The sequence below is a fragment of the Diceros bicornis genome, chromosome 36, assembly GCF_020826845.1.
Source record: "Diceros bicornis minor isolate mBicDic1 chromosome 36, mDicBic1.mat.cur, whole genome shotgun sequence".
Lineage (NCBI taxonomy): Eukaryota > Metazoa > Chordata > Mammalia > Perissodactyla > Rhinocerotidae > Diceros > Diceros bicornis.
Window position 1 is genome coordinate 5,268,640 of NC_080775.1, and position 23,439 is coordinate 5,292,078.

General features: G+C 38.0%; 1 pseudogene; it reads right to left on the bottom strand.

Moving 5' to 3' along the window:
* Nucleotides 1-13,655: 13,655 nt before the first annotated feature.
* Nucleotides 13,656-19,153, bottom strand: LOC131398883 (aldo-keto reductase family 1 member C15-like; annotated as a pseudogene).
* Nucleotides 19,154-23,439: the final 4,286 nt, after the last annotated feature.

Genomic DNA, 23,439 nt, shown 5'->3' on the forward strand with positions numbered 1-23,439 from the left:
AGGAGCTCTGGAAAACAGTTAAACAAAGATCTGCAGCAACAAAGCGAACAGCCAGTTAGGAAGAAGTCAGATTCAAAGTGGAAGGAAATCTCATCATGTTTTTACTCATCCTTACTCCTCCCCCTGCCTGGCACAGTGCAGGCTTGATCTATAAGTGGCATCAGCCCAGTTCACAGTTACCTCTCTCAAACCATAGTGATCATAGATCTTGTTTCCAATGAGGGCTGCCTGAAAGACTGCTGTCTGTTTTGCCTAACTCTATGCTTAAACTGAAAAGTAGCTGGAATGGCTTGTTATAGCTGCAGGGGGACTAAAGATACACAGATGCCAGGGAAGAGATTAGGGTGGAGACATAGAACAGACCACATAATTCTCTGAGGAGTATCTGGGGTGTGTATTTTGGGGGATATTAAGACACTGAAAAAAGCAGCCATTTATTCAGGGGAATTAAAAAAGTCACGCACAGGCTAAGCAATATGCATGCTCAAAAAATAAATGAGTAAAATTTCAGCTTTCACTTTGGGCAGACCCCAGGACTAGGAGAATGCCAATATACTAAGTGAAGGATTGTCAGGACCCAGAAAAAATCTGTGAAAGTGGGAGAGGTAGCTGTTTTTTCTAATGCTCAATTAAACACACACAACACACAAAAAGAAATCATAAACTAAAAAAAAAAAATCAGGAACTGTTCTGAATAAGCATGGGCATTGGATTTAGTAAACAAAGAGTTTTGAAACAAATGTCTTACATATGCTGAAATTGCTAAAGCAAAAATTTGACAAAGAAATAAATGAAACCAGGTAAAACATAAAATAATAAAATGATGATATCAAAAAAGATATGGAAATTATGGATCCTAAAGAACAGAAAGAACAAAATCAAGAAATGTGAACAGACCCTAAAGGACACACAGTACACCATCATGTGGACTGATATACACTTAATCGGAGTCCCAGAAGGAGAAGAGACAGACAATGGGACAGAGAGATTATCTGAAGAAGTAATGAACAAAAACTCCCCAAACTTGATGTAAGACATGAATAATCAACAAACCCAAGAAACTCAAAACATTACATGTAAGATAAACTCAAAAATATCCAAACCTGCATATATTATATTCAAATTATTGAAAAACAAAGACAAGAGACTATCTTGAAGCAGCAAAGGAAACATAATGCATCAATTACAAGGGATGTTAGATAAGAATATCAAAAGATTTCTCATCAGAAACCTTGGAGGACACAAGGCATTGGGATTATATATTTCAAACACTAAAAGAAAGAAACTGTCAACCAAGAACTCCAGATCAGGCAAAAATGTCCTTTTTAAATGATGGAGTAATTAAGACAATCTCTGATAAACAAAGGCTGAAAGAGTTCATTACTATTAGAATTGCCCTACAGTAAATGTAAAGAGAGTTATTCAGGTTCAATGAAAAGGCACTAGACAGTAACTTAAAGCCATGTGAAGATAAAATGACCTCCAGTAATTGTAAATATACAGGGAAATATCAAGTCATGTACATTCATAATTTTGGATTGTAACTCTACTTTATCTTTTCTACAAGATTTAAAAGATGAATGTGTAAAAATAATTAAGTATCTACAATAATATGTACACAATGTATAATGATGAAATTAGTGACATCAATAACATAATTAAGAGAAGGGAACAGAGATGTATAGGAGTAGAGTTTTTGCATGGCATTTCCATTAAATTGGTATCAATTCAAAATAATATAATTTTGCAATATTATCTGAAATTTCCATGATAACCACAAAGAATATAACAATACAATATACACAATTGAAAATGAGAAAGGAATCAAGACTTGTCACTATAAAAAAACATCTAAACACGAATGTAGGTAATAGTGGAGGACATAAAGGACTTAAGTAATAGCAGAAAAAAGTAAAATGTCAATCTTTCCTTAGCAGCAATTGCAATTAATTTTCTTGTAAATACATTTCACCAATCAAAGGTATAGGGTGGAAGAATGTATTACAAAAAAAAAAAAGATCAAGAATATGTTCCCTATAAGATACGCACATCGGATCTAAGGACACACATTGTTTGAAAAGGAAAAATGGTAAAAGATATTCCATGTATATAGTAATCAAAAGAGAGCTGGTGTGGTTATACCACTTACAGACAAAAAAATAAATGAATAAGAAAAAAATTATGACAGGAGACAAAAAATGGTTATTATATATTGATAAAAGAGTCAATATACCAAGAATATATAACAATTATAAACATATATGTACCAAACATCAGAGCTCCAAAATATATTAAAACCACATTGACAGAATTGAGGGGAGAAATAGAGACCACTACAAAACTAGTTGGAAACTTGAATATCCCACTTTTGATAATGGATAATACAACCAGAGAGAATATCAGTAAAAAAAATAGAAAAGACGGTACTATAAACAACTGTATGCCAACAAACTGAGAAATCCTGGTGAAATGGAAAATTCATAGAAACACATAACCTTCAAACACTGAATCCTGAAGGGATAGAAAACCTGAGAAGACTTATAACTATTAAGCACATTGAATCAGTAATCAAAAACCTCTCAATGAAGAAAGCCCAGGACCAGACTGCTTCACTAGTGAATTCCACCAAGCATTTAAATAAAAATTAACAACAATCAATATTAACTCTTGCAAAAAATTGAAGTAGTGGAGACACTTTCTAACTCACTATACAAGGCCAGCAATAACTTGATACAAATCCAGACAAAGATGCTTTGAGAAAATACACTAAGAACAAATATTCCATATGGCTTGAGAATTAAAAATTCTGAAAAAAAATTAGTTGAAGCTGAGTCCAACAGCATACAAAAAGTTTTACACTGTGACCAAGTGTGATTCATTTCTGGAATGTAAGGGTTGTTCAACATACAAAAATTAGTAAATGCAATACAATACATTAACAAGGTGAAGGAAAAGCCACGTGATCATCACAGTTGAAGTGGAAAAAGCACTTGACAAAACTCAACACCCTTTCATGATTAACAATCAACAAACTAGAAAGAGAAAGAATCTTCTTCAACATAACAAAGCCCATATGTGAAAAACTCACAACTAACATCATGCTCATTGAAAGACTGAAAGCATTTCCCCTTACAATCAATGATATGTTGCTTCCAAGTCTTGGAAATTGTGAATAATGCTGCAATGAACCTCAGTGCCCATCAAGGGACGAATGGATAAAGAAGATGTGGTATATATACACAATGGAGTACCACTCAGCCATAAGAAACGAAAAAATCCAGCCATTTGTGACAAAATGGATGGACATTGAGGGTATTATGCAAAGTGAAATAAGTCAGAGGGAGAAGGTCAAATACCGTATGATCTCACTCATTAAGTAGTAGATAATAACAATACAAACAAACACACAGAGAGAGAGATTGGATTGGTGGTCACCAGATGGGAAGGGGGGAGGGGGGAGGGCTAAAGGTATAAATAGGCACATGTGTGTCTTGATGGGTTGTAATTAGGATTTGGGTGGTGAACATGAGAACATGATGTAATCCATGCAGAAATAGAAGTATAATGATGTACACCTGAAATTTATACAATGTTATAAACCAATGTTGCTGCAATAAGCAAAAAATTTTAAAAGATTTAAAAAAAGATCAATGATGTGAAAAATTTGCCTGATTTTCCCTCTCATAGTCTGCATAGTGTTGGAAGTTCCAGTTACAGTAATAAGACAAGAAATGGAAATTATATGCAAACAAAATGAGAAACAAAATGTAAAATTTTCTCTGTTCCAAGATGACATGATCTTAGATTTAGAAAACGCTAAAGAGCAAACAACAGTTAGAACTAATAAACAATTTCAGCAAAGGTGCAGGATACAAAATCAACACACACAAATAAATTACATTTATATACATTAACAATGAACATCTGAGAAGGAAATTTATTAAAATAATTCCATTTATAATAGCACAAAAATGAATAAAATACTTAGGAATAACTTTAAGGTAGCAAAAGACTTATACAATCAAAATTAAAAAAAAGTTGCTTAAGGAATTACAGATGATACAAATATATTGAAAGACAATCATGTTCACAAAAGACAGACTTAATATTATGATGGCAACATTATTCAAAGTTATTTACACATTCAATGCATTCTTTATATATTTCAATGACAAGTGTAGCTCCTTTTTTCTCACAGTGGATCTCCTGTACCCACACGTAATGGCCCTACTGTGAGCCACCATGTTAGAAGGTCCAAGGGTCATTGGCAATCAGTGAGGAGGTTGTCCAGAATAAGATGGCCCCAGTGACTACCTCAAATTGGGGATGTTCAGGATTTGTTCCATGATCTAAATTATACAGGTCACAAATTGATGACACTGGGATCAAGAATATACTAGTTTGAATTCCACAATCTGACTTTCCCTGTGCCCTCTCTGATTGTGAATGTTATTTGAATTTCACCTTCTGAGTTTTCTTCTTTAGTCAGCTCTCTGATTACTAAACTCCCTTGCCATCTATCCCACTGAAGTCACTCATTCAAATGGCAAATATCCTGTCAGAATATTGCTAAATTTTAATATCAAGACACACCGAAGGGAAACTATAGTGTTACTAGACTCAGTTTGGGGTTCCCTGTGTCTCCTTTTTAAGAAATTCAACATCATTTGCTGCAAAGGGATAGTGTCTAACTGTAATCCTGTTCTAACCTTTACTCTGGTCACACTGCATTCAGTGTTAGTTTCTGAATAAACATAAGAAGGTAGCACTGGTTAAGATGAGATCCCATTGTGATGAAGACTATACTTATCATAGTGCTGAAATATATATATTGAATGGTTCTGGATTAACATTAAAATTATTTCCACCTTTCTCTGCTCCTTCACAGACCTGAGTCATGGTCAGTTTTCCATTCTTTGGGAAGGGGATGGTAATTGTCCTTTTAATTAATTTCTGAAAAGAAAGAAAGATCAAAGTTTCTAATGTTTTTATTTTCTGTGGAAATATAGTATGGTTAAAGCAGATTTGCTACTAGTTAGCTATATTGATAAGTGGGTTTCCAACATTAAACATGGACAACAGAATATTTTAGAACTGCCTTATAAATAATGAATATCAGTTAACTATGTGCAAGAGTTAGAATAGAATAATATTTGGTACAATTCCTTATAGAATAGGCAGATTTTCTGATTACAGCTTTAATGAACATGAAGAAATAAATTCAGTTTCCTAAATGACAACCTCTGAACGAGAAAAAATTTGGCTTTTAGAGGAACTAGTGGGAGGCTGCTCTGCCATTCCCTTTGTGAGTGCCAAGGTCTGAGACAAACAGCCTGCACCAACTAAACAAAACTCCCCCACCCACCCCCTACATCCCAGTTCCACAGAACTCAGTTCTGAATTGGTAAGATTTGACCTCATTCTCAACAGTGCTTCCTTCCTATCATTATTCAGAACCTAATAATAAGAATGCAGTTGAACTGGACAGAAGATAGAACACGGAATGTTTGGACAATAGTCTATTGCATCAGGGATGTTAACTTCCTTAAAAAGTAAACCAGGGTATCCCTTATAATAAATGCTTGGAAGACATTATTAGATACTTCCAAAGAAATACCATTAACTACTCAAAGTCTTTAAAATGGTCTTCCAAATACCAGTCTACAGAATAGCCACATTCAATTTATCTCTAAAGTTTTTATAACATTTCATATTCCTGTGCCCACCTGGGGATTTCGGAGAAAATAACCAGGGAGTTGACCCTGGCTACTCACAGGTAAGAAGACCTATGTGCGGATTTGACTCCAGTGTGGGCTTGGACTGGAAGGTATCAGGTTTAGGGAGATACCAGGAGAACATAGTTCACCACCACTGAGGACTCCTTGAGTAAGCCAGGACCTCAGTTGAGATCTACACCCTCTAGTTGGTCTCCAATATGGAAAGTTTCATTACAAACAGTATGACTGTGGCTATCAGGCACTAATGTCACCCCCTCCATAACATGCTGGTCCCAATTGTGCAGATAAAGAACACGTACAAACTGCCAAGATTTTGAGAAGTTGTGTGGGTCATGGGAAGTAAAGGTGTCTCATGGAGACTGGAAGCTGGAGGGAAAGCCTTGGACACTTAGTGACTTCTGCCTTCACCAGACCCAGACACTTGGAGGGAAGATCGAAAGGGGCCTGAGCCCCGCTGTGCTGCTCTGACGGGTACATTAGGGCAGGCTCTGACTTGTAGGATAGATTATGTATCACAGAGGGCCCAGGCTGGACATTCTCCTGTTAATCCAATGACCGGTGAGAATCCTCCAGCCTCCCAAGGTTCACTGGAGAAACTGACTGGTCCACAGGGGCTTTTTCTTGACCAGTCTGGGTTAATGGAATTGGTAGGGATTCACACTTTCCCCAGTTTATGCAATCAGGCTGAACAAGAAAACTGTACATCTAGAGACCTCGGGATTTCATACTCTTGGAGGAAAGGTAGAATATGTTGGCATCCTTGAGTTATAAATGTTATGCTCATGTTCACCAGTATGAAATTTCTTGATTTTTTCTGAACTCATTCCCTACAAGATAATTAACAGTGTACAGAGAACAGAAAATATTTGTTCAGTAAAGGACATATTGATATAGTTTAAAAAAAATAAAATTAGGGGTTGGCCTGTTGGTGCAGCGGTTAAGTGTGCATGCACTGCTTCAGCAGCCCAGGGTTTTCGGGTTCGGATCCTGGGTGCAAACCGACACATCGCTTGTTAGGCCATTCTGTGGTAGTGTCCCATATAAAGTAGAGGAAGAAGGGCATGCTTGTTAGCCCAGGGCCAGTCTTCCTCAGCAAAAAAGAGGAGGATTGGCATCAGATGTTAGCTCATGGCTAGTCTTCCTCACAAAATAAATAAATAAAATAAAAATGAAATTATGTTCCAGCAGTACTTATCCCTAACAAAGGACTAGTTTTGTCTAGTGAAGTCTCCAGGGGGAAAGTGGGGTCATGTGGTGTTCTGTGGGAACAAAAATAGAATACACTTGTGCTTGACACAGCCTTATGGGTGTGGAGTGAGGGTCTGTGCAGGCCAAAGGTCAGACTGCTTTGCTTGGAAAATGCAGGAGATTGTAGAGGCTGTATGGGTTGAAGGATGGAAGGAGAGATGGTGGAGAGAGGATATGAGGCACGTTGTTGCCCTAGGAGGAATTTTTGGGGCAAAAATAGAGATGTTTAAGGAGATGTTTTTGAAGTTTGAATTATGGTGTTTGATAAAATTCATAACCCATGGAATTTGAAGTAAAATCCACTTCACTCACTATTGTATCAGGGGAGTTCTGTCTGAAGAACAAAATGTGCCCTGAATGTGGTGTCAATTTAATGGAAGGAAAAACTGAGGCTCTTTTGGGGATCAATCCATCTACTGCTTCATTTTTTACTTTGGTATCACCCAATACTATTATCAAGCCCTCAAAATCCACTGGAGATCCTCCTCTCAGAGGAGCAATTTCTACATATTGTGAAACTCCTGGCTAGGTTCACTGTGCAAGGAGTGGTAAAGAGAAAATTATTAACTTATATGGTTGATTTGGATAGGATACAACCGGGTCAAGAAAATGTATCTCAAATTGGCTTAAGCCCCACTGAAATGTGTTTCCCATATAAAAAGAAGTCCAGAGGAAGGTCCAGCTCTCAGTCTGCCAGAAGAGGTCCAAGTCTTCTCTGATATTCTCTTGGCTCTTCCTTCTTCTGTATATTGACATCATCCTTGGGCTGGGTGAAGACAGTGCAGCAATTTCAAACATCACATCTCAATAAGACATATCTAGTCAAAGGAGATGGATCACCTGTTTTAAGAAGTGAGGGAATCTCTTTTAGAAGTCCCCTAGCAGAGTTTCTCCTATGTATCACTCACTAAGATTGGGTCACAGTCCTCTTCCCAAGGTGATTACATATCAAGAGCAATGGAGTTATTGTGAGTGGTCTAAACTACTCATTCGGAATACAATGGGTGATGGGCCTGTAAACACCATGGCCATTGAAATCATAGTATAACCTGATGATCTTTAGATTAGACACTTCCAATTTTGGCCACACTTAGAACTGCTTGTTGAGATTTTAAAACATAGAGATACCTAGGCTTTACCATAGTCAAACAAATACGAATCTCTGGTGGGTGTGAGTCTCAGCTTCAGATAAAAGGGTCTCCATAAATAAAATCAGAGCCACTGTCTTTGTTGTAGAGACATTTGTCCTATAGGATTGGTACAAGGTCAGGGTAAGAGAAAGCAAGGAGGAATCACCCAGCAGCAAATCTATTTAAAGGAGAAATGTAGAGAGAATGAATGGAATCTGATTTCACTTCAGTTTAATTTCTTACTTAACCTAATTTGAATATTTAAACTTCTATGGGAGCTTAAAGGATGAAAATGGAGAAACAGACTCAGGGATTACAATTCATGATGCATCAAGAAACTGATGGATTGAGGTGTAGTAGAAACCAACGAGTAAGAGAATTGATTGGAGTAGAACGGGTTAAAGTTAAGATTTCAGAGCTGAAGCAGTTGTAAGAAGTATACATGGGAGCAGTTACCTCATGTAGGGTAGGTACAAGTAGAAACTCTCAGGAGTTGAAGACGTCTAATCACTGAGAAGCTTGAGTTGTCTGCATGAACAAGGATGATGTCAGCATATCCTGGGAAGGAATTACAACTAAGATCATGAAAAGCATGTACCAAGAAGTGGGTAAGATAATAGGGTCAATATGATATTAGCCTTAAAAGGACAGTCACATGCTTCTCTCTTTCTAATGAATTTAACAACCTCTGATTCAATGGGCTATTTTCTAACCATTCTCTATTCTAACTTTTGCTCTGGTCATACTGCATTCTGATCATTATATTCTAATCCAGTCATCAATATTTAGTCCTCAACTTACTTATCCTATTTGTGGTATTTGACTCCTCTTTGAAACGGTTCCTTTATTTGCCTCCCAAGACAGAACCATCCCCTGCTTTCCCTGGCACCTCACTGGCCCTTCCTTCTCAGCTTCTTTCCTTTTTTTAACAACTTCTTACTATGAGATCCCTCATAGCTCTTCTCTTCTCTGTCCACACTCACTCACTCATCTAATCTAATCTCTGACCACCTGCCTTTGTGGCTTTAAAATCCAACTATATTCTGACTGATATCAATTATGTATCTTTACATAAGGTAAAGAGGTCTAGACCTCTCCTCTACCTCTAGACTTGTATGTCTCACAGTCTACACAGCATCTTCACCTGGACACCTAACAGGCATCTCAAATATTCACATCTAAAATTAAACTCATCATCTTCCCATAAAAACTTGTTCCTCCACATCATCTCCATTGCAGAAAATGGCAACTCCTTCCTTCCAATTCTTTATCTCAAAATGCCTGGAGTTGGGGCTGACCCCATGATGCAGTGGTTAAGTTCTTTGCACTCCGCTTTGGTAGTCTGGATTTGTGGGTTTGGATCCTGGGTGCAGCCCTACACCACTTGTCAGCCACGCTGTGGTGGCGACCCACATATAAAGTGGAGGAAGATTGGCACAAATGCTAGCTCAGGGCTATTCTTCCTCAGCAAAAAATAAAAATAAAAATAAAAATAAAAATTCTGGAGTCAACTTTGATTACTTTTTTTCCTTTTACCTGTATCCAATATGGTACAAATGCTTCTTGACTCCACTTTTAAAATAGATCCATATTCTAACAATTTCTGACCACCTTGACTGCTCATACCATGGTCCAAGCCAACATGGTATCTCACCTGAATCTTTGTAAAGAGCCCTAAACTAGGGTACTTTTCCTTTTATTCTTCTCAACATAACATACAGACTGATCCCTTTAAAAAATGTCAGCTGAAGTAGCTACTCTGCAGTCATTCTCCATTTCTCTCAGAAAAAAAAGATAAAGTCTTTAGAAAGTCTACATGACATAGCCCACCACCTATTTCAGATCTGGACCTTATCTTCTACTACTATCTCCATAACTCACTAAATGTCACCACCGTTAGCCTTCTTGCTGTCACGTAAGTGTTACAGGAACACTCTTTCTTCTTGGTCTTAGCGTTTTCTCTTCTGTGCCCAGGAATACTCTCCTGCATATCCACAGAGATCACTCTTTTGTCTCATTCAAATTTTTGCTCAAGAGTCACCTTCTGGGTGAAGTCTTTTCTGAGCATCCTATTTAAAATGGCACTTAACACTCCCACTTCCCACCACTACTTCTTTTCCTGCCTGCTTAATTTTTATCCATATCTCTTTCAAGTATCAGGAAGGATCGAAGATTTTAACCTGACTTGCAAGCTAACAGATTAACCTGCCACGGTTTCATGGATGCTGGTAGAAGTCATGAAACTTGTGGATTGGAGAAGGACCATTTAGTAGTCACAACAATAGCTGTAGTCAAAGCAATGGCAGTTTTTTCCAGGTTTATTGAAATATAGTTGTCATATAACACTGTGTAAGTTTAAGGTTTACAATGTGATGATTCGATACATGGATATATTGTGAAAATGTTTCCTGCAATAAAGTTTGTTCTGTCGGGTTCTTGAGCTCCATTTCTACAGGGTGAAGTGAAGGGGCCCACATGACCCCTGAACTTGCAGGTCGACTCAGAAGAGGAAAACCTGAATCTAAGGAAGTTGGAACGATTATAGCAGGCACTGAGCTTCCCTGCCCTTTCTCTGCAGGGAGGTATTTTCTTTATATTATTGCACAGTAAACATGCCTTCCATTTCTTTGGAGGGAGTCACTCTCTCTACATTGCAAGGATGTTTTCTGGACAAACTTCTTGAAAAAATAGTATGAAAAAAAAAAAAGAAAGGTATCTTCAGGTATTCTTCACAAGATATGAATGCCAAGATAGTTGCAGACTGGTATGCATGGTGAGGAATAGAAATGAAAATAAATAGATTCATTCGTCAAATACAAAAAAAAAATAGTGTGGAATGGAAGGTAGTCAGTGACTCTGCTTTATCAGGGTACAGAAATGTGAGACCGTATGGAATTATCTACCAATATTCGGTTACTGTTTTCTAACAGCTCAGAACTCCTTATTTCCTTCATGGTCTTCTTCCCCCATTAGACTATAAACTGAATATATTCTTTATTTTAATTTAATTTTTGTATGATTTGTTTATTGTAAAACAACCTCAGGCATGTGAAGAACGTTCAATAAAGTTTTCGGTGAATGAATGAATGACTCAATGACAAAAAATACGATAGTGAAAATACCAAATCATAGGCAGATGATTAATAAATTAAGTAAATTATTAAGATGCACAGATTTACACCAAGTAAAATATAATACTAGAATTTTTAATAATATTTGATAGCTTAGGAAAATACTTATGAAGTAAAAAAGGTATACAATCTGTATATTGAAGATTATTTTAATTTTTAAAATAAACATACACTCCAATATTTCTATAAGACAATGCACCAAAATTTCAAGAATTTTTAAATGAGCTGATTATAAGTCATCTTTATTCTATATATTTTCCTTTTTACTTTCCAAGTGTTCTATAATTTGTATGCATTATGTTAATCATTAGGAAAACCAACCATTCTTCTTTCAAAGTCTTTATATTTTCATAACTTGAAAAAAAGAAAGAAATGAACAAAAAGAAAGTCCAGCAGCCTAAAAGTACAGATGCTGCTTTGAATCACCTCCAGCAAATACAGAAATCCTCTCCACACCCTTAGATGCAGACAAATCTCATAGAGCTCATGGTAGATAGCTCTTGGTCAGTATTCTTCAGAATATGGATAATGAGGGTGATCATCAGCACTGAAGGACAAGGAGGGATATTAATGCATTAACTCTGTCTTCACGTTGTCTAAGAGAGGGTTTCTCTGAGGACGCAGTCAGGATGGGCTGAAAACTAAAATCACAACCACGTCCCTCCTTCTACCCCAACATACATACATGCAGGCTCCCTGTCCATGTGCAAACTCCACCAGTATGCCCAATTCCCACAAACTCACATAAATAAATGCCAAAGTGACAGATAGTTTTATTTAGATTATAATTTATATTTATTTAGAAGTAAGAACTATGACTAAAATGTTGTGGTCATTTCAGCCCCAGGCGTAACTATTGTCCCTAGCCAATGAGAATAATCACAGTAATTATTTCTCTGCTATTTTTCAGGCATTCATTCAACAAATATATACCAAGCACCCTCAATAATCCAGAGTCCCTCATGAAGGAACTTCTAATCTATTGAAGAGACAACATGTACACCTAAGAACCACACCTACAAAATGTGATTACAGTTTCCTGCATTTGTAATTTATGAGAATACTTGTTATATAATCATTAGTATCACTATTGTTTTCCATTTTTTTTGATGTTCTTTTTTCCCTTTTAAATTTGTTCTTTTCAATTCAATTTCATTGAGGAGTGCATTCTGAACAACTCTACAAGCCAGGCGCTGTGCTGTTGACATAGGGCCACAAACATGAGTGAGACGAGGCATTCACAGCCTAATGAAGAAGATCATAGACTTACACTTAGCCTTTGGGAATAGAAACCTTACTTTCTCAGAATCATGCTATAGTTTTATAAACAAGAAGGAGAATCTTGAGATCTTTCTTTTGGAACTAAACCTTTATTCCATAACTAAAATTTTATTCCCCTTATCTCTACACTCCCTTGCAAACTTCTCAATTCGATGAGTCTTCTTTCTCTTCATCCTGAGAGCCTCCTGCAGGAACTGAACAACTGGAATGCTATGTTTGTGAACATGTCAAAGTCAAAGGAGGTGGAAGCTCCCAGGGGATCATCTCCTGAGGGAAAAAGGCCACCCTGGAGTAAGCCTTGACTCAAGAAACAGAGCAATCCAGAGGATCTTACCTTGGTGTGTGCCACTGGGGACATGTCAGTCAGTAACATTAGGGTCAATTAGGTTAGCGATCAATTTATAATTCAGCTTGGTTAGATGACACAGCTGAGGAAATGAGAGTTGTGATGGGAAAAGAGGCCAAAAGAGATAAATCTGGAAGAAATGGATGGCGTCTTAAAACAGGAAGGCCCATTAAGGAGAAATGACACTGGACACTTAGGAGAGCAAGGGAAGCATGGAAATGGTATGACTTTCACAGCACCTACACATATTTGCCTTCCTGGGCCCGCTTCTCTATAAAAAATATTAATGTTACATTTTACTGTTGTGTTAGGATAAAAATGAAAAGAATCCAGGCTGCATCCATTACTATGTAGGCATTATTAATATAATCATTTTTCCACTGATTTTAAAAGGAATGAAAGAAGAACTATTTTACAGGCCCCTAAAAGTATAGTGGGCCTTGGGCACTGCTCCTTCTGTGTGGAATGGGTAAGTTTGCCCTGTGTGGAAGCTCACCAGACACAGAGACTAGGGGCATAAAAGTAGTCAATTCACCATGATGAAAACTTCAACAGTTTTATTTATGGTCTGTCCTGGGCCTTGCTCAAGTTTCTGTTTGGTCAGAAACAGCCCTGGAGTGACCCTTGATCTGAGTCTATAGAAAGCTCTCCTTTTACTTCTACAATGGAATTCAGGTCTGTCTTCTTGATTTAGGAAGTAGTTCCTCTGCTATCCTGCATGCTACAGAAAACAACCTGTTAAAAACAATCCTCAGGTCATTTACAATAGTAATTTTTCATGTCAGAGATTTCTGTTGAGGCTGTCAATTGCTTTCACGTCTTCTGGAGTCAATTCAAATTCAGAAACCTGAAATGAGGGAGAGGATCACATTAAACTCTCCCCCAAGGCAGCTGGCTTCTCCTTGGGAACGTGAGGACTTTCCAGCTGGATGAAAGAAGGAGAGCGTCCAGGGAAGCCCTCCCTGTGCTCAGCTTCCAGGTGTACTGGCCTGAGAAGTCTTCTGCCTGTGTTCTCCACCTCTCCTTCCCCACTCCCTCTCCTTCTCTCTCCACTTCACAGAGAAAGGCTCACAACTCATCAGTTCCCAATCTTTCCAAGTGAATTCCTTGTAACAGAAAAGAAAAAAATCCCCCCTTTTCGAAAGAAAGGGACAGGTGGACAATCTGGAAAAAATACTTGCTTACTTGACAAAAATTTGGTCAGGTTTTTCCTGCCCCAGACCCTAGAATTCGACTGCTTTGAACTTAAGCAATCATTGGGAGGGAGAGCAACACCCTGTGAAAGCCTTTCTAAGAATCTGTAGCCCTCCAGAAAAAGCTTTTCTTGATCAACTGTGGGATCACACCACCAGCTCATGCCAATTCCCAAACACCATTCTTTGTCTAGGGGTGTTTACACTTTCCTATAAAAGAACTTTTTCTGATTGATCTTTGAGACACTATACATCTTATATTCACAGATTTCTTCCTTTTGAATAAAGTCTCTATTATTTAAGTCCAAATTTGTTTTTATTTGAAGACACATAGCGCCTTATGGAGAGTCCCTTAATAGTGAGGCAGACAGATCTTTGTAAGAAGTATGAAAGCAGGAAAATGCATCATTTCATCCCAGAGACAATTTCATAAAAACTCTGTCGTATCTTTCTCTCTCTCTCTCTCTATCTATCATCTATCTATCTATCTATCTATCAATCTATCTATCTATCTATGTGTCATCTACCTATCCACCTGACATTCATCTTAAAAATATACTCCAGAATTTATTTGCTTGTCATGGGGATACGTATGAATATGTTGAGTTAAATTGAAAAATGAAATCGGATTTTTTTCATTGATTTAACAATAAAATTTAGATTTTTCTATTCCATATTTTCATAAATTGAATGAAGTAAATCTACAGCTTCACAGTTTTAGACAAAATAATTATAAATAATATGATCCAACGTTATCTTTTGCAAATATTAAATTCATGATGATATATTTAACTATCCTCTTAAAATAGGATAGAGTTTAAGTAGTTTTCCACAATTCTCATGAGGTTCACAATAAAATTAGTTGAAGACCACTGATTATCTAAAGGTCCAGGAGATGTATGAGTGATAAACTAGGGGAAAACTCTGCTCATTTGTTAATTTGGTCAGCCTATAACATCTAGTTTCCTAACTGCCAGGATCTCTGCTGGGTAAAAGATGCTAAAAGATGACACAGAGGGAGTCACAACTTTTAGGATCTTATGGTCTACTAATCACAATGACACATAAACAAACAGTTTTATTTTAATAAGGAACAATTCACTAACAGAGCCATGCCTAGAGTTATGTTGGTCAACAACTGTGTTGGGATGTCCTAACGGTTTAATAAAGCAGCAAATAATATTTGGTTTGATATTGACATACAAATAGGAGTTCATCAGGTAGAGAAGTTGAAGAAGGGGAACCAGGGTTTTAAAAGTTCTTTAGTTCAGGGAAAGACTCCTACAACTTGTGAACAAACAGAGATAACATGTGCTCAGTGTCACATAACTATGAAAGTGGCAAAACCAGGCCCAGAGGCCATAAAACTTAGGACTCTGAGTTCAGTGCTCTCTCTTCTCACGGCTTCGAAGCTGCCTCCATAGCACATAGAGGAGAGACACATGGGAATGAATGAACATGGGTGGGTGCTGAAAGGCGAGAGAGATGGCCCCCCAAACAGCACTGATTCCTCACTCTAGAGAGACAATCCAGTCTGTTCCTGGAAGTTCTCTTTGATTCTCTTCTCATTGAAGCTCTTGTCCAAGACCACACACCCCACCACAGCTAGTAGTGAAAGTTGGCCTGATCTGGCTTTCGGTTGTGTTTCCTGGCAACGGCATTCAAGATCGGAATTTCCAAGAGATATGGACTATCCATTTCCATCCTGAAAACAAAAATCAAAAACACATATTTGAAAGGTGTAGGGTTGAAAATCTAGAGTACCATTTTCCCCAAATTCCTTAGGTAATTGAGGGAAGTAGGTATAATATGTTATGATTAAAAAGGAATTTCAAGAATATGTGGAGATTCATTCCTAAATGTACCAAACTGGAAACAACTAATATTACTATGAACAGGTGAATGGAAACACAACTTGTAGTATTTATATCCATGCAATGGAATATTATTCAGCATTAAAAAGGATTGAACTAGACAACTGTAACAACATGGATAAATCTTACAGAGGTTAGGCTGAGCCAAAAAAGCAAGACAGAATAGAGTATATATTCTCTGACTTCTTTTACATATGAAGTACTAGAACATACCAAGCTACTCTAAGTTGAAAAAAAGAAATCATAAAGATGGTTCCTTGAGATGAGGAAAAACTGACTGGAAAGGAACAGAAAATAACTTTCCTTAGAGATAGAAATGTTCTGTATAATGATTGGGGTCGGCTAAGATTTATGCATGACAAGCTTGTTAATTTTACCATTAAATCACTTTAAAAAATAATATTTCGAGTGGGGTTTTGAGCAGGGGACAAATAGGGGAAACAAGAATGAAAGAATGTTGGTGAGAGTTGAAGCCTAGAGATGGTAACTTGGAATTCACAACACTATTTTTTATTGAGGTAACATTGGTTTATAACATTATATAAATTTCAGATGTACATCACTATATTTCAATTTTGTGTAGACTACATCATGTTCCCCAACTAAAGACTAATTACAGTTCGTCACTTTGCACATGTGCTCTGTCACACCTTTCGCCCTCCTCCCTCCCCTTTTCTCCTCTGATAACCACTAATCTCTGTATCTATGAGTTTGTATTTTGTTGTTTTTTTTTTATCTTTCACTTAAGAGTAAAATCATAAGATATTTGAATTTCTCAGTCTGACTTATATTGCTTAGCATAATGCCAACAAGGTCCATCCATGCTGTGGCAAATGTCATGATTTCATCTTTTTCATGGCTGAGTAGTATTCCATTGTGTATATATACCACATCTTCTTTATCCATTCATCCACTGATCACTACACTATCATGTTCACTTTTTTATGATTGAAACTTTCCATGATACAATGTTAAATCTTAATTTATAAAAGGGTTTCTTCACCAATAGAGTTCCTGATATAGGTTTATTCTGATACTCTCATTACCAGTTTGGGTCTCTCTGGGACCCTAGGGCACCGTAGGCAACTACAACAATGTCCTTGCACTTGCAGAACTCCAGCAGGTTGCTCTGGCTGAGGTAAGGGCGACATTCCATCTGTGAGTTTCCAAGACAAAAAGGTATCAGAATACATGAGCCAATAACATGTAAATTTGAAAAGTCCTTTGAAGGCATATCTAACACTACGTTAACATTGTACTGTATTTTTCAGATTGGTACGTTTTTTCCCATGAACCTCTGCAACACCTTCAAATGCTGTTATTTTTCAGAAATGATCAAACAATTGTCTTTTTATATTTTTATTTGTGTTTAAAATGACTAAAGACTCATACAACAAGGTTATGGTCTCTAAATTATATTTCCTACTGAAAGAAACCAAGATTCTTTATAAAAATGGCTGATACCAGGTCTAAGCAAAAGAGCTACAAACTGATCCTAGAACATCTTACACTCCAGAAAGTGAAGAAGGTAGGAAAGAGGATGAGGCATGTCAAAGGACTCAGGAGCTCACTGGAAGAAGCAATAAAATTGTGGGAATTTGATCATCAATAAGAATAGTAACTATATTGAATGGGAAAACACCATATATGTTAACACTCATGAATTCACAGCGACATATATATGTGATCAGGTCCTTAGATGGAACCTCTAATTTACAGGGATACAAAGACTAAATGTCGAACTATATCACAGGGATCATAACGATGCATAACATCAATTGTTTGGGAAAAGTGAAAGGAAAAAAGACTTAGGTTATTTCAGTAATAAATTAAAGGAGGGAGAGAGAAGAAACAGAAAGAAGATGAGGAGTGAAAAAGGGAGGAACATATTTTAAAATATTTTGAATTATTTTCACCAAATGGATTCCTAGAAGAGAAATAACTAAGACAAAGAATATAAATATTTGAATGGTCTCTTGCATAACTTTCAAACGGTTTTAAAAAGGGCTATACAACTGTACAATGTCACAGTGTTTGAAAATTGGCATCATTGGGTGTTGTTTTTATTTATTTATTTTTTTTGTGTGAGGAAGTTTAGCCCTGAGCCAACATCCGATGCCAATCCTCCTCTTTATGCTGAGGAAGATTGGCCTTGGGCTAACATCTGTGGCCATCTTCCTCTACTTTATATGAGACGCCGCCACAGCATGGCTTGACAAGCAGTGTGTCATTGCCCTCCCAGGATCCAAACCGGCGAACCCCTGGCAGCCAAAGTGGAGTGTGCCCACATAATCGCTACGCTACCGGGCCTGCCCCTGGTGTTATTTTTAGAAATTATTTGATTTCATTATGATTTCTCCATTTCTTCACTTTCCACTCCTTTGCTTTTCTCTCTGACTTTTTCTCTCTCCTCTCTGTAGCTGCTCCTGCGAGGTTCCATGAACGTCATGTCATTAAATCCAATAACTGTTTCCATCCCTGTTTGAACTGGTTGCTCCTCAGCAGGATACACCCTATGGTTCCCACAAACATGTTCATCCCTCTTCTTTGGCTTTCCTGACACCACACTCTCCTCATTTTCTCGCTCCTTGTCCAGCAACTCCTCTTCAGTCCCCTAACCAGTGCCTCTTGGCCTGATCCTTAAATGTTGACTTTCCTGCCCTCTTCCTGTTCATTCTATGAACTTTTCCAGGAGACCAAATACACTTCTGTGAATTTAATTACCATCCATAAAGCAATGACTCCAAATTCTAGCCCTGATCTCCTTCCTACGCTCCAGATCAGTATTGCCATCTGCCAATTCAGCATCTCCACTTGCATGTCTCATATGCACCTAAAATCCACCTTGAAGAATTGAACAATACTATTCCCACACCACTCAACCTGTTCCTTCTTTGTCATATTTCCTATAGCAGTAAAAGAATTATCATTACACAGATGACATCAGGACAGAAACTTGGGGAATATTAATTAAGGAAGATGGCATGAAGAGCAGAAAGCAAGGAAGCCCTGGTAGGCTGCAGGCTCACTTGGTTGCAGATGGGCTTCTACTTGAGCCCTGGCTTGTTCAGGATCATCTCCAACTGTTTGTGATTAAAATTGGACACCCTGATGGGCTTGGTTAAACCTGCATGTTTACACTTCTCCAGGGCCTGGGGAGGAGGGAAACGTGTGGTATACCTTTCATGTAGTTTCCCCGTTTCATTTGACATTGAATGTTTTAAAAACTGGAAATATGTTATCACATATATTATAATTGGATTGACCTGTTTTATCACTTAAATATATTATTTCATAATGTCCTTTACTGCTTTGCACATAGATTTTGCCTCCTTGCTTCTATGATATGCACACCCAGGTTGATAAATAGGCATGAAAATGCTTTTCAATTCCACCTCACCTCCCTGCTCCCTTCCATATGTCTATTTTCATATTACATATCTAAGAGTTCTTTATCAAATGATGACAGAGTCAAGGGCAAAGAGAAGCTCTCAGGTTTTCCTAGCAGAGGGTTTGGCTGCTTCCTTTTTCCCAGAATACTGAAAAACATGGTGGCAAGGGCTACATGAGGAAGGTTTCACTCTCCTACCATCCACCCTTCTGCTAAGTCAGGCACAGCTTTCCCTCCCTCCATGGGCCTGTTCATCTGTCCTTGGATGGAGCTCTAACTCCTCTTGAGATGCTCTGATGACTCCCTCATACGAATCCCTGGATCAACCTGATCAGAGAGCAAAGAAACCCCTACTTAGAACGGTAGAAGTTTAGAGAAAGAACAGGCCTTAGAGGTCATCCCATTAAGCTCCCTTCTTTTACAGATGAGAATACCACGGTACAGAGAAGTGCAGCGACATGGCTAGGCCAGACACCTAATGGAACTAGAACCCTTTTCTTCTGACTCCTTCTCGAGTGATTTATACCTTGTCACCAAGTGCCTCTAGGGTGTCAATGACAGTACATATGTCACATGCGTCATGAAAGTCCACTGTATCTAAAACAATTTCTTCACTGGAACCATTTCGCACAAGTTCCTACCCAGGCTGAAATATAGAGAGAAGAGAGGATGATGAGGAATTTTTTTCTATGTTTTAAATGACCCATCTTGACCTAAGAAGCTTGGTCAAAAAACATTCAAAAGGCTAATCTGAGTGTTTGTGTGTGTATGTATGTGTGTCTGTGTGTGAGTGTTATGTGTAAGAGAAGACGCGGGAGGAAGGAATATCAGCAGCACCTGAGAAATTATAGCTAAATTCTTCTCCCCCAATTACCTCCACCCTTCTTTTCATGCCCACTCCTGAATTGCACTAAGAACGAATGATCCCGCGGTTGGAATTTATTTTATTTCCCAGGAACAGGCTGGTTTGGATTACAAGATTTACCTTTAGTACTGAGCAATGTGTTTTAGCTTCAGTTTATGATAATCCATCTCAGAGGGAGTGAGGTTGCCAAGTGTGCTCAGCAAATGTCCATTGTGATGAAAGGTAGGATCAGCGAAGCCCAAAGGAGCCCAGTTGTGTAATGTGGACCATCCCAGAGTACCTCACCCTTGATTGGAACTGAGAGGTCCATATGGGTTAGACAATTGCCCTAAAGATGTGGAGAGTTCCCATTGTATCTCTGTAGTCTGTTGTAAGACTACTTTCTTGAGGACTCTAATCACTAGAGGACTATATACAGAAGCATATCACTTAGACATATAAGGTGGTGTCCGCCACTCTTTGAGGTGGAGGTAGTGAGATCATTGATTTCAATCCTTCTCAAGTCTATGGGATAAGGGTAAAAAAAAATATTGATGGTGAAATGACACAACTGTGAACGAGAGTCATAAATCTTTGATAAATTTTATCCACCACACTCAAACCTACCTCTCTCAGTAAAAAACCAGAAAATCCAGCCAGAATGAGAGAATGGAGGTGCAACAGCAGTGATGGAATACTCTTGGGCATAACAAGGAAGGCAAAAGCTGACCTTCATAACGATTGGCACATGAATGATGAAGAGATCCAGGTAGTCCAGTCCAAGTTTCTTCAGTGATCTTTTCAGAGCTGATCAAACCAATTCTAATTGAAGGAAAAGAGTCCAAAGCTACAGCTAGCAAAAGAAATAAATGGCTTATGATTTCCCACATTTGGGATGCAAACTAAACCTCATAGTTGAAAGATTGAGAAGTAAGTAACAAACCTCTGTGGTGGTCTAAAAATAAGAGGCACTAGGGCTAAATTTATGTGACTTAGTGTAAATGAGCTCCTTAATGGGAACTGAGATTTATTGAGTGACTCTAAGAAAACTGTGAGTAAAACCAAGATGGCCTAGGAAAATCAACCTAAGTGTTTCAATGATTAGAAAAGTCATATCTGGAAGAAGAGTAGAAAAATGCCAGGCAAGGGTAAATGAAACCTACTGTCCCATATAATAAATGCCTCGAAACAGTTCTGCTGAGATGTCCACATTCTAAAGCCATGTTGTCACTGATGTTAATGTACATAGGATCATTCTGTAGAGACCTCAGCTATCTTGACATTTGAAGCAGGTTTTCCACCTCAGAAAATTTTACACACTTCAGTGAACTCCATGCTGACTTGCAAAATGTATCTCCTAGTCTGCCTCCCTTTTCTAAGTAATACATCGGTCTCACTTGGATATGTCCTGAGAGACGCTGCTGAAGGATGAAAGGAGTGAATTCATTCCATAGTGGCTCAATCAATCCATACAACAGATAAAGAAGAAAAGTATAATTATTTGTGTTTCAATTATCAATGCTGACTGATATTCAGAGAGCTTGAGTAACTGACTCCTGCCCTTGACACATTTCAGGGCAAACAAGCCTTTTCTGTTTTCTATTTTTCTATAATGGGCTTCTGCAATGTTAGAAGGTAAATAAATTATGTAAATCAAAACCAAAGTTGTATTTGTTTCAAACTAACATATCTGATCTGACTGTGACCTTTCGTCATTCTGCCCACAGCACATTGGTGGTATAGAATACGTACTCTCTCGACAGTACCATTCGCCATCTTCTCTCAGAGGGCCTTGCCAATCTCCTCCTCATTTTGTTAAATGTATGCCAATTCAACATGACCGAAGCCTACATCAATAGCCACTTTGGTGGCCTCTCCAGCCTTGCTCTTAGGAATCTATAAAATATGAATAAGGAAGGTTGAAATCCTCCCAACTCATAGAGAAGCAATTTATTTCCTTCATAGCATTTTCACCAGCTGTTTCTCCATGTTGCCTCTTTCCCTGTTTGATGGTGAAAGCCTTGGTAAAAAACTTATCCTCAGGGGCCACAGACTAAACTCCAATGTGACCTCTAATCTGAAATGAATTCATGAAATGGATTTCACAATGGAACACAGAAAATCAAGCCTCAGTCAATAAATAATTTGTTTTAAGCAAGTAACTAACAGGAAAACTTCTAACACTTGGAGAAATCATCTAAAGATTTAGAAAGGGAGAGATAGATTAGATATAGATATAGATATAGATATAGAGATAGAGATAGATAGATAGATAGATAGATAGATAGATAGATAGATAGATAGATTTAGATACAGATACAGATACAAATATAGATTACAGCAACTACTTTGGCTTAGAATTGGAAATGAGTCCATAATATTCATCCTCCTTCCAGTTTCCAGCCTTCTTTTACGGAAATTGCCTTCTTGGATTACAATTCTCAGATTGGCTTAAGTAAAACTCACCTTATGTCTCTCAACTATAGAATGGTTATTGGTTACTTTGCATCAAAAGTGTGTTGCCCCTTTGGGGATACTATGGCAGGCTCTAACTTGCAGGATACACTATGTATCACAGAAGGTCCAGGCTAGACAGACCTCTATTAATACAATGACCAGTTAGAATCTTCCAACATCCCAAGGTTCATTGGGGAAACTGGTTGGTCCTCTGGGGCTTGTGCTTTTCCAGACTGGGTTAATTGAGTTGGTGGGGATTCAAACTTCCTCCAGTTTATACAATCAGGCTGAACAAGAAAATTGTATGTCAAGAGACTTTAGGATTTCACAGTCCTGGAAAAGAGGGAGTCCTGGCGTTATAAGTATTGTCCACCAATCAATAACTGCTTGATTTTCTCCTGACTCATTCACTACAAGTGAACTGTCAGTGGACAGAAAACAGGAAATATTTGCTCATCAAAGGGTATACGGACAAGGTTTAAAAAATAAATAAAATTGTGCTCTAGCAGTACTTGTCCCTAGGAAGTTACCTGTTTTGTTTAATGAATTCTGCAGGGGGAGGGGGGTTCATCTGTTGTGCTATGGGAAGAAAAATAGAGTACAGTAGAGCTGGACAGAGGCCTATGGGTTTGGAGTTGGGGGCTGAGAGGTTTTGCAGGCCAAGGGGCAGACTATATTGCTTTAGAAAAGGCAGGAGTTGTTAGACACTGTATGAGAGGAGGGACGGAAAGAAGGAAGTGCAGGGAGAGGATATGAGGCACTGTTGTTTCCCTGGGAGTTATTTTGGGGAAAAAATGGAGATGTTG